The sequence below is a fragment of the Eschrichtius robustus genome, chromosome 13 (genome assembly GCF_028021215.1).
Source record: "Eschrichtius robustus isolate mEscRob2 chromosome 13, mEscRob2.pri, whole genome shotgun sequence".
NCBI lineage: Eukaryota > Metazoa > Chordata > Mammalia > Artiodactyla > Eschrichtiidae > Eschrichtius > Eschrichtius robustus.
This window is the reverse complement of record NC_090836.1, coordinates 88,805,906-88,819,339: the sequence shown is the minus strand read 5'-3', so window position 1 is coordinate 88,819,339 and position 13,434 is coordinate 88,805,906. Positions and strand designations below refer to the sequence as shown.

General features: G+C 43.3%; 1 protein-coding gene and 1 non-coding gene across 3 annotated transcripts in view; one reads left to right on the top strand and one right to left on the bottom strand.

Moving 5' to 3' along the window:
• TXNRD1 (thioredoxin reductase 1) overlaps window positions 1-2,525 on the bottom strand; it is a 60,733-nt gene extending 58,208 nt beyond the window's left edge. The window contains exons 1-2 of one of the 2 annotated variants that reach the window (XM_068559865.1): window positions 2,368-2,524; window positions 773-882 (exon numbers count right to left, since the gene is read on the bottom strand). The gene's annotated coding sequence lies outside the window, so the exon portion shown is untranslated. Of the gene's footprint in view, window positions 1-772; window positions 883-2,367 lie in introns of both variants that reach the window. The other variant, XM_068559867.1, reaches the window with a different exon arrangement.
• Window positions 2,526-9,592: 7,067 nt separating this feature from the next.
• Window positions 9,593-9,664, top strand: TRNAA-UGC (transfer RNA alanine (anticodon UGC)). Its single transcript has one exon. It is a non-coding gene; the product is annotated as a tRNA-Ala (tRNA).
• The last annotated feature ends 3,770 nt before the right edge of the window (window positions 9,665-13,434 follow it).

Sequence of the window (13,434 nt, the reverse complement as noted above, 5' to 3'; positions counted from 1 at the left end):
ACAGACAAGGAGGACAAAAAAATCAGCAAAAGTTAAAGCAGATGTATCAAGGTGACGGGATTCTGAGGCTTTCTAACCTGGTCATCCACGTTGCATATCCCCCCCTAAATGTGCACCCAGCCTCCCAGCATCTTGCCCGTATGGCGGGCCATGACCCATCCACCCCTCAGTGGATGATCCTAAGGGAGGGCTGCCACCACGCTCACCACCACCCAAAGGAAAGATTTCTTTCTCTTCTTCCCCTCTACCCAGTTGTTAACTCTGGGCTAGAAAAGAGATACCTGAACGGAAATGAACTCACTCTAGGAGCTTGCTGGTTGCTCTCCCCTGAGCCTGGGGTTCCGGGGTTTCTGGGTTTCCCTCCCCGAGAATTAAAGAGGAAGACGATAGGGACGGACAAAGATAAAGCATTTCCTGACCCACTTTTCTCAGTACGTCTATAAACGACTCACTTTCAGCAGTTTACACTGCTGCTAAAAAATTTTAAGTTATTTGGATTTACTGGGAAGGAAAGAAAAAGGACACTCTAAAAAACCTATTTTAAAAGATGAAAATAGGTCCGTTTGCCCTTCCAAGCTTCCCACTTCTGAAATGTGTGTCTCATCCACGTCGATTAACACGTGAGCTGGCCCCCACGTTTCTTTGTCGTTTTCTAAGGATGTGCTCCGTTTGGAGGTTCGCTCACAATCACCCCGGCTTTGAGACCACGACCGGATCGATGAGCTCGTTCGCAGTTCAGGCGGCAAAAGAGACGTTAAGGTCCCCCACCTACCTTCAGGGTTGGACCATGGCCGCCTAGCTTTCTCCGTTTCACAAACACAACGGGTACGTCGGTTTCCCAGGTCAGTTCGCAGAGCGCTCCCTCGAGGCCCCGCCCGTTCTCTGTGGCGCAAAAGCAGAGCGGATCCGGTCAGTCTTTCCGCCCGCGGCCGCGGCGGGAAGTGCGCGGCGGGGGCGGGGCTTCCGCGTCCCAAACTGCACTCGCCCGGGCGACCGCCCAGGCCCCAGCCCCGGCCCTGACCTTGACTAAGGCCCGCCGCCGGCTCGGGTCCGGACCTACACGCGGGCTGGAAACATGGCCTCGAGGCCAACTACAAACCCCACGAGTCCGGCCGGAATGGAAGAAGAGCAAGTCTCACTAAAATACACGTCCCACTTTCCCAGTATGTCTGGAATTCAGAAAAGCCTCAAAAGCAAGCTTAAGGCACAATTATCTCAGCTTTTATAAAACACCTCCCAACTTAATCTTCCTTTGAACTCTGCATCGTATACACAGAATGCCAAAAAACCAACTTCCAAAGTTTCTCTGAAATTTGAAACCTCGAGGCAAAATTAAGAACACTGCCCACTTGGGGTGCTTTTATTTGAGAACCTTCAAATAATACAGCGACACCCTAAATGACATGCTGGGTGCAACTGGTCCAATTTTACAAACGGGCGAACTCAGGTAGAGAATGAGTCAGTGAGAATTAAAAATAGACTCTAGTTATACTGACATCAGGTCCATTCATGAGACAAAAACCACACCAGCCCCCAAAAGTATAGTTGTTTGACAATAACAATAGTAATAGCAGCTAACGATTCTGTAGTGCTTTGCATATGTTAATACTTAATCTTCATAACTACCCTGTTGAAGTAGGTCCAATCAGGTCCATTTCACAAATAGGGAAACTGAGGCACAGAAAAGCTTCCCTACCCAAATTCAAGCAGCTAGTCAGTCAACAGCAGAGCCAGGATTCAAACAAGGCAGTGAAGTGTAGCCTTTAACCCCTACCCTGTACTGCCTGATACAGTGAGATAAGCACCGGTTCCTCTTAGTTGTCTCCTTTAACAGCCTAGGGAAAGTCACAGGAGTCTAAGCCTTGGTCTCCGCACTTGAACACACGGAGACACACGTGATTTGCCAATCTCTCACAATTTCTGAGGATTCAGTGGTGTGAAAATTCCTCGAAAGGCATCCTTTAATCGTTATACTCGCTTATTGCTGACAAGGTTCTGTCAATCTATTCATCATATTATCACCTACATTTCAAGACTCGTGCATTAAGAAATGATACAAAAACCATTTTCTCCGATATTCTGCAAACCGTCTCTATAAAGAAGAGCTAGAGACAGGAAACCACCAGCCGACAGGGGGCCGGTCTCACCTACCAACACGCCAAGCTTTCACCGACCCGGGCGAAACAATGAACCCCGCCAAGAAGCTCACCCGACTTAGAGAAACCTCGGCCCTACTCAGACACGCATTCAAACGTCTCCCCTTCCCCTGCATCCACAAGGCACCCGGCAGGAGGATGCTCTCGGCCCAGAGTGCTCACAGCCCAGGGGCCTGGGGCTTCCTCCGTTTTCAGTAAACCCGAAGCTTACACGAACGCGAGTCCTTAGGCACCAGGCGCTCCTTCAGACGTCCCAGCACCTGCCGCTCCGGTGCAATGCGGGACTGAAGCAAACTGAAGAGAAAGGGCTGCGGGTTCCCAGTAGCTCCGAGAAGCCACGCCCTCCTCTGAATGGGCGGGCAAACCGCCAGAGTCAGAATGACAAAGCAAAAATCCACTCCTCGTGCAGCACTGGCAACTAGGCTGATGGGCTTAGCAAAGTGGGATCTCCTAATTGGGTGACAGCACATCCTCTTCCTGCTCACAGCGCCCCCAAAGCAAGAAAGGAGCAAAAACAATTTAAGGAATGTTGGGAACCGGAACCAAAAGGGTGTGCCTTAATTGAACAAAACTGGACTATGCCCTCGGGCAGTGACTCCAGAACTTTGCTACTGATGGTAATCATGCGAGGATCTTCAAAAATACTGACGCCTGGCTCCCACCCCTAGACATTCTGATGTAATTGGTATTGCGTGCGACCTGGCCATCTGAGGTTTTTAAAACTCCCTGGATGATTCTAGTGAACAGCAGTTTGGGACCCATTGCCCTAAAGTAATGGATTTGTCAGTCTGGCGATTCCCTAAAGGAAGCGATTAGGCTTTAAAAAAAAAAACTTCTAGTCCATCCTGACTAATTCTGAAAAGAAGTGACAAATTTTCACCAACACATAACTTCGCTTTATAGTACTTCCTCCTTATCCCACTCAGATTTTGGTTCGTCATGTTGTTTAAGGAAAACTGAGTATATTTAACTCCAGCCATGCCAGGCACCTGCAGCCAGCTGCCCAAGTGAGCCACACTCTCTCATACTTCCCTGCTCTTACTCATATTCTTACTCAGCACCTTGCGCTAGTAGGTGGCTATGAATATTTGATGAATAAATAAATAAATGAATGTCTTTCCCACTTCTTCGTCTGGATGCTGCCAAACTGAAACACGCTCAGGTTGCTGGTTTCTAAAGGCTCCGTGAAGCCACAATTTGCTCCTTTTGAGTCCCCTCCCAGGTGCAAGGCAGAGGCTTGTTGCAGCCTCTCAGTTTCAGAACGCGTGTACACACACACACACTCTACACATTGTGGGGGAGGGAAAAAAACCTTTAGCCTCCTAGGTTCTTCTAGCTGGTCTAAGAATTAAATTGGCATGAGACACATTAACAGGAGAAAATCAAATTTAATTACATACGTAGCGGAGCAAGAGCAGAATATGAGGTCCAAGGACAAGTCAGGCGACTGAAGCTTGTATACCTTCCCAGCGAAGGAGAAGAGGGTAAGCGTTTTGGACTTCAAAGGGAAGGCAACTTACAGGAAGATGAAAATGAGCAAATGTTTGATAAACAAATGTTTGCTGAGTCATGCAGACACAATGGGACCCAGAGAGGACTTTGATCAAACAGGCCTTGCTGAGTGCCCCTAGTCTACCACACCTAGTTCATGGTATACTTTAGTTTTCTATGGTGATAATTGTTCTTCCTGAATAGGCCCTTTAGGCGGTTAAGGGGAGAAGGTAGAAAGTTCTTCCTGAGGTTTTGTTTCTTAAAAATAATCAGCCCCAAATCATCCTCAAACCAAAGAGACACATTTGGGGCTGGAAAGTTTTGTTACCCTACAAGATGCTAAACGGACACTCTCCCTGTTTGGTGGTTATTTATGTGAGTGCCTAACCTGATTCTGGGGTCCTTAGAAGAGAAGATGGGTCTAGCACATAGGTGTTCAGGAAACAAGATGACTTAGGAAGCAAAGAAAGAAAAATGTGAAGGAAAGACAGCTGGGATTAAGGGAGAGAACTTACCATTTACTCCCAGCTGCTGTGCCAAGCTTTGTACTAACCAGTTTATGTGCCTTCTTTCATTTAATCTACACAAAACAACCAATGAGCTGGCATCGTAACTCTACATTCTTAAACATCCATAGAAGCTACAGTTTATTGCAAAAGCACGTCTTAGGATACAGAGGGACTTTAAAATCATTTAACTTAATGTGCTAAAAGCAAGTGATAAGGGTTGACTTCTAAGAGCCTTCAGGGACAGACAGGTCCGAGTTACCATAGTTAACATTTTCTAATGGCATTCCAGAAAAAGCTAGATAAGGCATTTTAACTTCAAACTGTTCTTAAGTGAGCAGATTATAGCACAAATCCCAAGAGTAGCTCCATGTAGTTATTTTTTAAGTTAAAAAAAAAAAAAATCACCGTTAAAAAAAGCTTCACTTTCCTTTCAAACCATTCTTGCTACAGTTCAGGGCCCAGATGCCTTACCCTTGTCAGGAAATAGAACGCCTTAGTTCTATTTAGTTGCTGGTTAATGGAAGAAGAGCCGCTCGCTGGCACACACACACCCCTCCCCCATTTCTCATCATGCAGCATTTGTTCTAGTGGTACATCTTGCATCTCTTGACTGGGTTCATGTTATTCCTCCTGCCTAAAATTATCTTTCCCCCCAAGGGCCTACTCCCTCAAAGCTCATCAGAAATGTCATCTCCTGTGGGAGGGCTTGCCTGATTTCTACCCTGTGTTTATCACTCCTTCTCTCTTCTGTGTCCCCAAACACCTAAAAATAATTACAAATCACCTAAATCCAAGAGAGTTTTGAGAAGGCAAAACCTTGCTTGAATTATCATGCCCTCCCAGAACCTGTTATATATAGTAAGTATGCAGAAAATGCTGGAAAAGACCCTCTGTTCCTGAGCTGTCATCTAAGGACACTATTAACAGGTCTATGCAGGTGTTCAATGAAGGGTCCTATTGCACTAAACTACCATTCCTCAGTAAGCCTTTCTCACACATACACACTGAGCTAGAACCACCTTTCTGACACCCAGATCTTCTCTGCGCAAACCTCCAGTAGTTCTCTAGGAACCTCTAAATAAAGTCCAAACTCCTCAATTGTACTGACTTGGCAAGGGCCACCCTTGTTAAACCTAGATGTCCACATATACTGTACCCTACTTAACCAGAAAACATTGCTGGAGAAAACACAGAAATTAAAAGTAATTTCACTTTAGGGCTTCCCTGGTGGTGCAGTGGTGAAGAATCCTCCTGCCAATGCAGGGGACGCGGGTTCGAGCCCTGGTCCAGGAAGATCCCACATGCTGCGGAGCGACTTAAGCCCGTGCGCCACAACTACTGAGCCTGTGCTCTAGAGCCCGCAAGCCACAACTACTGAAGCCTGCGCCCCTAGAGCCCAAGCTCCTCAGCAAGAGAAGCCACCGCAATGAGAAGCCTGTGCACCGCAAAGAAGAACAGTCCCCGCTCGCCGAAACTAGAGAAAGCCCACACACAGCAACGAAGACCCAACATAGCCAAAACTAAATTAAATAAATAAATTAGAAAAGAAGAAAGAAACAGCCAACGCAAGAGGGACACTCTGACTCTCCTTTCTGTCTCACTGAAAATAGGAAATAAGTCACTCACGTGAAATGTGCACTCCTTGCATCTAGAGGTAGAAGGACACCCTTAATGCAAAAGATAGGGAATTTGGGGCCAGGAAGACTATATAAACAAACTCATTACTTCTTTAATATACCACGCCAAGCCCAAACTCTGCTGATATTTGTCACTAGTTGGGCACCCAAAACCTAAGTTTCTTTGTCCTGTCAATTCCTCACAAATGTATTGTTTCTTTGTCTAAAAAAGTATAAAAGCTGCCTGCTTTGGCCACTTCTTGGGTACCATTTCTATGGGATCTCCATGCGCATGAATTAAAATTTGTTTCTCTTTCTCCTGTTAATCGGTCTTGTGTCAATTTTATTATTGGTCCAGCTATAAGAACTCAAGAGGGGTAGACTGGGAAATTTCCCCCTCGCCAACACTCACCACCCAGTTCTACAAGGGTTAAGTCGGAACCCAATTCAGTTGCCCACCAACCTGAGAGGAATTTAGGATGGAAACAGGATGAAGCACTCCATGCTTTAGATAAACAGGCCCTTAAATAGCTAGATGTATATCTCAGGAAGAATTTCAATGACCCCAGATTCTTGCATCTTCTCGTACTTAGATAAGCACTTAACTTGAGATATCTGTTCTTTGTGATTAGCAGTAATCTTTTACCAAGATGTATGCTTGACAGTGTGTATTTCCTAGCCAAAAAAAAAAAAAAAATCATATATAAACGGGTCTCTCCCCTACTTCTTTGGAGCAACTCCTCAGAGCTAACTGAGCCCTGTCTCTGGGCTATAGTCCTCAATAAGACCCTGAATAAAACTTAAACTCACAACTCCTATGTTGTGTGTTTTTCTTTAAGTCGACAACACCTACACCTTGCCATTGGCTCATAACCTGCTTTCTACTTTAAGAAAAGAGAATCAACCAGACAGAATTCCCCACCTATTTCCCTTTTTTTTTTTTTTTTGGCTGTGCCATACGGCATGCAGGATCTTAGTTCCCCCACCAGGGATCAAACCCATGCCTCCTGTATTGGGATCAAGGAGTCTTAATCACTGGACTGTCCAGGAAGTCCCAAACTCCCACCAACTTCCATCTCAACCACCAAGCTGCCATATACCCTGCCTTCACTCTTGATTTAATGAAGGCCAGCCTCTCCACTTGTGTGCAGATTTTCATCTTTTCTTGACTTCTCAATCTTCGATAAATTCACTCCTCCCATTAGCCTCCCTCTCTGGCATCATCAGTTTCTTTTTCTCTACCTGATCATTCCCATCATCATACAAACACACTGTAATGTTCCCACTTTTAAAAGTCTCCCAAGATCCCATATGCCCAATACCTGTAGTTACCACCCAACTTCATTTCTCCCCTCACAGGGGGAAAAAAAATTTTTTTTGGAAAGAATTCTTTGTACCCTGAGAATAAAGTAGGGTAGGGAGGTCAGGAAAGATCTAAGTACGTGGCACTCGAGCAGAGACCAGAGTGAAATGAAGGAGCAAGACTTAAGAGGGGGAAATCTTTCTAAGCAGAGGTAACAGGAGACAGCTCCCTAAGCTGGGAGCCTGCCCGATTTGTCCACGGATCTGCAAGGGAACCAATGTGTCTACAGCTCAGTGAGTGAGGAAGAAAGTGGTAGGTAGTGAGGTCAGAGGAGTAGCCAGGGGTCAGATCCCAAAGGCCATAGTCAAAACTTTGGATTTCATTCTTAATGTGATAAGAAGCCAAAGTGTCACAAGAGAGGAGAGGGAAATGATCTAGTTTGTATCCTTAAAGGATTGCTCTGCTGTGTGGAGAAGAGACTAAGGTAGGGACTCAGAGTGGAGGAACACAGGCCAGTCAAGAAGTTACCGTGGTGGTCCAAGCTGAGGTGATGAAGGTTTGGATTAGTGAGGTGAGAACATATATCTGAAGATAAACCTAATTAGTTTTACAGATGGATGGAACGAGGGGTGTAAAAGAAAGAAAAGAATCAACGATGACTCCAGGGTTTTGGCCTTGGCAACTGGGTAGATGGGGACACTCCCTAAGGAAAAGGGGGGATACTCAGGGAGGAGGAGAAAAGATGGGAATGGGAGAGATGGAAAGCAATAGTTTGGGACAAATGCATAGTATGGTTTGAGAAACCTACTGTTTTCCAAATGGAGATTTTGAGTAGGTAGTTGGTATGCAAATCTGGAATTCAGGGGAGAAGTCAGGGATAGAAATAAAAATTGCTAGTCAAATATAAAAGGTATTTAATGCCATGGATATTGCATTGTAGATAATGTTGGGGTTCTCCAGAGAAACAGAGAGAGAGAGAGATTTTTTTTTCTTTCTTTCTTTTTTTTTTTTTCTGGCTGCGCAGCATGCGGAACTTCCCCAACCTGGGATCGAACCCATGCCGTCCCTGCGTTGGAAGCGTGGAGTCTTAACCGCTGGACCACCAGAGAAGTTTGAAAGATTTATTTTGAGAGAATGACTCACAGCATTTAGCGGCTGGCAAGTCTGAAACCTACAGAACAGGTCAGCAGGCTGGAAATTCCAGCGGTCTTAATGTTGCAGTCTTGAGTCTGAAGGCAGTCTGGAGGCACAATTCTTTCCTCTGCAGGAGACCTCAATCTTTTCTCTTAAGGCCTTCAACTGATTGCAGGAAGCTCACTCACATTATGGAGAGTAATCTGCTTTACTCAAAGTCTATTGATTTCAGTGTTAATCACATTAAAAAATACCTTCACAGCAACATGTAGACTGGTGTCTGACCAAACAACTGGGTACCATAAAATCAGCCATCACATCATGCGACTGGATGAAATTACCTAGTAAGTTAATGCATTTAGAGAAATGAAGACAGTCCAGGACTGAGCCCTGGCAAAGTGCAAAGGAGAAGGGTCCAGCAGAGGAGGCTGAGAAGGGAGGTAGGAGGAAAACCAAGAGAATGTGCTAAATCAAAAGCCAAGGAAGACGTGCTTCGAAAAGGAGGAAGATCAATTATATCAGGTGCTGCTGAGAAATCCTGCAAGATAAGGACTGAATCATGGAAGTTATTGCTGACTTTACTGAAAATGATGGGGGGAAAGAAAGTCTAAGTAGAGGCGGTTCAACAAGAAACAGAAAAAAAGGACAAGGAGGTAGTAAGTATAGCCAACTCTTTCAAGGAGTTTTGCTATAAAAGCAGAAAACAATGGGAAAGTAGCTGAAGATGGATGTAGGAAGGGTTTTTTGTTTTGTCTAAGAAGGAAGTTATTATAGCATGTTTTAATGCTGAAGAAATAATCTAGTAGAGGAAATCTGGTGATTTCCAAAGAGGAAAGGAGCAAGATGAGATCTGTAAATTACAGAGGCAAAGTACTTTGAATATACATCTATTATGCAGCATAGACTTAAGTCAAATCTAGGTTCCATCACTGATCAGACAGTCAAATTACTAAGCCTCTCCGCTTTCTCATCCTTTCTACAAGGTCCTCTGTGGTCCTTCTACCTCTTTATCTCACCCAAACCTTCCCACCGTCTCTATGCCCCAGACATTAGCCTTTTTTCAATCCCTTTAATCTAACCACAGGCTTTGCTAACTCCCAATCACTCAACACATCTTAGTTCAAACATGTCTTAGTCACATAAGCCAAATCCCCCTAAGAAATCCTCTTGTGTTACCATGTATTCTTTCTGATTAGTACTTACCACAATTGCAGTTATATTTTTAAGTATGGTTATTTGATCAATGTCAGCCTCCCCCTCTAGAACAGCTTAGTTCAATAGAACTTCCCATGATGATGCAAATATTCTATATTAGCATTGTCCAACCCAATAGCCTCTAACCACATGTAGTTATTGAGCAAATAAAACATAACTAGAACATATGGGGATGTAGCTCAGTGGTAGAGCGCATGCTTTGCATGTATGAGGTCCTGGGTTCAATCCCCAGCATCTCCATCTGATTTCTCCTCGTTTAATCCTTGGAAAATATGGCTAGTGCAAGTGCTGATCTGAGTTTTAAACTTTATTTATATTTAATTAATTTAAATGTAAATAGCCACATGTGGGCAGGGACCAGGATTATTTATGTTCACCACAGTGTTCCCAGCACTTAATACAGTGCCCACACTTAGTAATTGCTCAAAACATGTTTGTCAAAAGACTCGATCTGTACAGTGGGGATATTACTAGTTAACCTGTAGATTTCAACTTTTTCTAAGAGGAAAGGAAAAAGAGTCTTTACATGGTAACTGTCAAAGATTCTCAGTCCTCTTATAAAGGTGAATCTGACCTTCAAGAATTTGATCAATCCCAGAGGGTGGCTGAGAACATATTGGGTGATCTGAGTAAAGTAACATCTGTAATATGCCTAGGAGTGTGCCTAGAACATGTGGTGGTCCATCAACTTCACAGAGGTCAAGCAAATAGATGGTGTAGGGAAATTGGGGAAGCAGGTGATATTTGAACCATATCTGGAGGAATAATAAAGGTAGTAGTAATGGCAGTGGGAGTAATACCTAAGAATTTTTAGTGCTTACCATATGCCAGGCATAAACTTGGGTCTTTACATGGCTAATTTAATCCTCACAATAATCCAATGAGTGAGATACCATTATTTCCCCCATTTTACAGATATCTGAAAAAAACCGAGATATAAAGAGGAAAATTATCTTCCCGTGGTCACCTAGCTAATAACTGGCAGAGCTGAGACTGATGCCCAGCCTTTGGCTCTTACCACGATGCTGTTCAACTCTTGAACAGAATTTTTCTAGGCAGAGGGAGCAATAGGTACAAAGACACAGTAGTAGGAAAGAAATGGTGTGTTTTTGCATGACATGCAGAAACATAAGGGGAGATGAAACTATAAATATATGCTGGATTCAGTTTGGGGTTCCCAAGGCAGCTAAGTGTATGGCTCTTTCCCCTACATTCTCAGTTAATTTTTAAAATCATCCAAGTATTACACCCATATTATAAAATTAGAAACAGAAATTCCAGGAAGTTAAGAATTTTGCCAAAGGTCACAAAGCAGGTGTGTTGGAGTTTGGATATAAATCTAGGTATGCGTATCTCCAAATCTATTGTTTGTCTTACTAGTCAATAATGTATAGTGAGGTATGGGCTAAAAAAAAAGGCAAAAGGAACATGCTCTAGGGACAAAAAAAAAAAAAAAGATTAATTTTCTGACAAGAACCAGGTCAGAATTCATCCATGAAGCAACTACCTGAAATCCTGCTTGGGGGACCATGATCTCTGTGAAGCCTTCTCTGATCAAACAGAATTAGTCACTCCTTTATTTCTTATGTCAAGCTACAGTAAAGCTGTCTGTTTACATGTCTCCACTCTCAGAACTGTCACTTAGTGAGCACCTCTGTGCCAGGAGCTTTACATGTTCTCATTAATCCTCTTACTAACCCTTTGGGAGGATACATATTATCATCTCCATTTGCAGATGAGTAAACCAAGGATAAGTGAGTGGCCAAAGGTCTGAGAGCTAGTCCAGGACTTATGTCCTCATGCTTTTTTCTCTCCACCACAGTCATTTTCACTCTGGGGGCTGGTTTTTGCAACCCCCGTACTTGGCACAGTGCCTTCCCCATAGTAGGCAGGCACTCACTCAAGGTTTGAATTCAACTGACAGGATAGCAGGCTTTCGACTGTTCATGAAGTAAAGAGAAGAGAGTCTAAGGTGTCCTGGTAAACCAGCTTTGGGTGGCAGTTGCGGGGAGAAGCCCTCACTTGAAGCATCTGCCAGTTTCTGTGGTATAAATACCCCCACTTTGGCTGATTTCAAGCTACAAACTTGCCTGCAATATTCCTGAACGTTTAAACATGGCTCTCTTGAGCTGGTAAGAGCCAGCTCCAGCACACCATCTAAAAGCTCAAGGTCATCAGGTACAAACTACTTTCCCTCCTACATGTCCTCTGCACGGCAGCTCTCTACACTTAGACTTCACTGCAACCTCAAAAGGATAAGGATTCTTCTACCTCTGCTAAAGCTCACCTTTATCAGAGCCCCATGACCTATTCTAATTCCAAGTAGTCTTAGGGACTCCACATCCCTTAAACATCCTCTTCTTATCTTGTATCCATGACCATTCAATATTTAAGCCTTCTATCTTCAAATGTGCCCAGGTCTCCTCTTTTGTGAATATTTCAGCTGATCTCACAGCCTCATCTAGCTTTCTGCTGACAAGCAGTATGGCCCAATAGTTATGGGAGCAGAGCCTCCTCTGACATCACATAACCTGGCGTTTCTGCTGACAAGCGGCATGCCCTTAGGCAAGTTCCATTACCTCTCTGTGCCTCAGTTTGCTTATCTGTAAATGGCCGTAAGAAATAGCACCTGCACTTTATGTGGCAGTTGTGGAAATTAAATGAGTAAGTAGATGTAAAGGGCTCAGAATGTGGTAGGTATTCAATATTTGAGTTGTTATTATCATCATTATGTCCTTAGGCATGGTACAAATCTAGGAAGACCTCAGTGTGGTTAAGAGTTTGGATTTTCCCCTTTGACAAGTTAGTCATTCACAGTAACTGTTAAAAATGTGTTACACTAGACTCTGTTTAAAACTTAATTCAAGGGGGTAACCTATTCATCTTTCTTTTAATTAGCAGTCTATTGTTAAGCATGCCATTTTTCACAGTCATCCACTCTCATTGCTCACAGCTTGTTCTTTCTCTGGTAGAAGAAAAACGTAATTTTCTCAAACAACTTGCTAAAAGAAATGGAAAGACATGAGGAACTTAAAAAAAAGTTCCTCATGTCTTTCATCCATTTTGTATTACATGTACATACGTGCATTTTGTACTACATATACATACATGCATAATGTACAAACACTAGTGCAGAAATATTCCCCTCCTGCATTCCATTTGTTTTAGGTCTCCCAGCGTCCCATTTCAATTCTAGAGGAAAAAAAACCTTTTTAATCTAGAAAACGAACTGGCCAGCAGAACCTCAGGAGGTACAGGCTTTATTGCAGTCAAGCCTCAGACGTCTCATCTTATAAAACTGGAGATCAGCCACCCTCACCATGAGCCAAGGGGTTGTGTGAGTATTAATTAATAGTCATAAACAGCTTTTAGATCTTACAGATGAAAGAAGTGCCATATAGTTTATTATCATTATTAACCTCCAAATTCTTAAACCCTATTAGGTAGTTGACATTGAGAGGAACACCCCCTCTGATTCTCCAAGAGCCCAAATTCCAGAATCCCAAGACAGTTTATGACTACAAATCGTTGGTGGAGGGCTATGGTCACCCATAAAGTAGCCTTGAATCTTCCTGATTGGCAACTAATACTCCAGAGCTGATTTGAACTAAGAGTGACCTATGTCTCATTTATAACTTCAGATGTATTAAGACCAACTTTCCCACTCTAAAGACAGATGAGAACATTGTGGTTCTCCACCAGAATATTTCTGAATTCATTTATCTACAGATTTACAACGCTCACTTAATCTTTCAATAATCTCAGGAACTCTTTTGAGGCCTTGTTGCAATAAAGGAAGCTGGACTACCTCCTACTCATCTTGATAGGGTTCAATGTTACCCATTAAGTGAGTTTACTAGGCCTCTAGTTTAATGTTCAGTCATTGGCCTTTCTTTTTTTTTTTTAAACATCTTTATTGGAGTATAATTGCTTTACAATGGTGTGTTAGTTTCTGCTTTAAAACAAAGTGAATCAGCTTTGTTATATATATATATATGTATATATATATA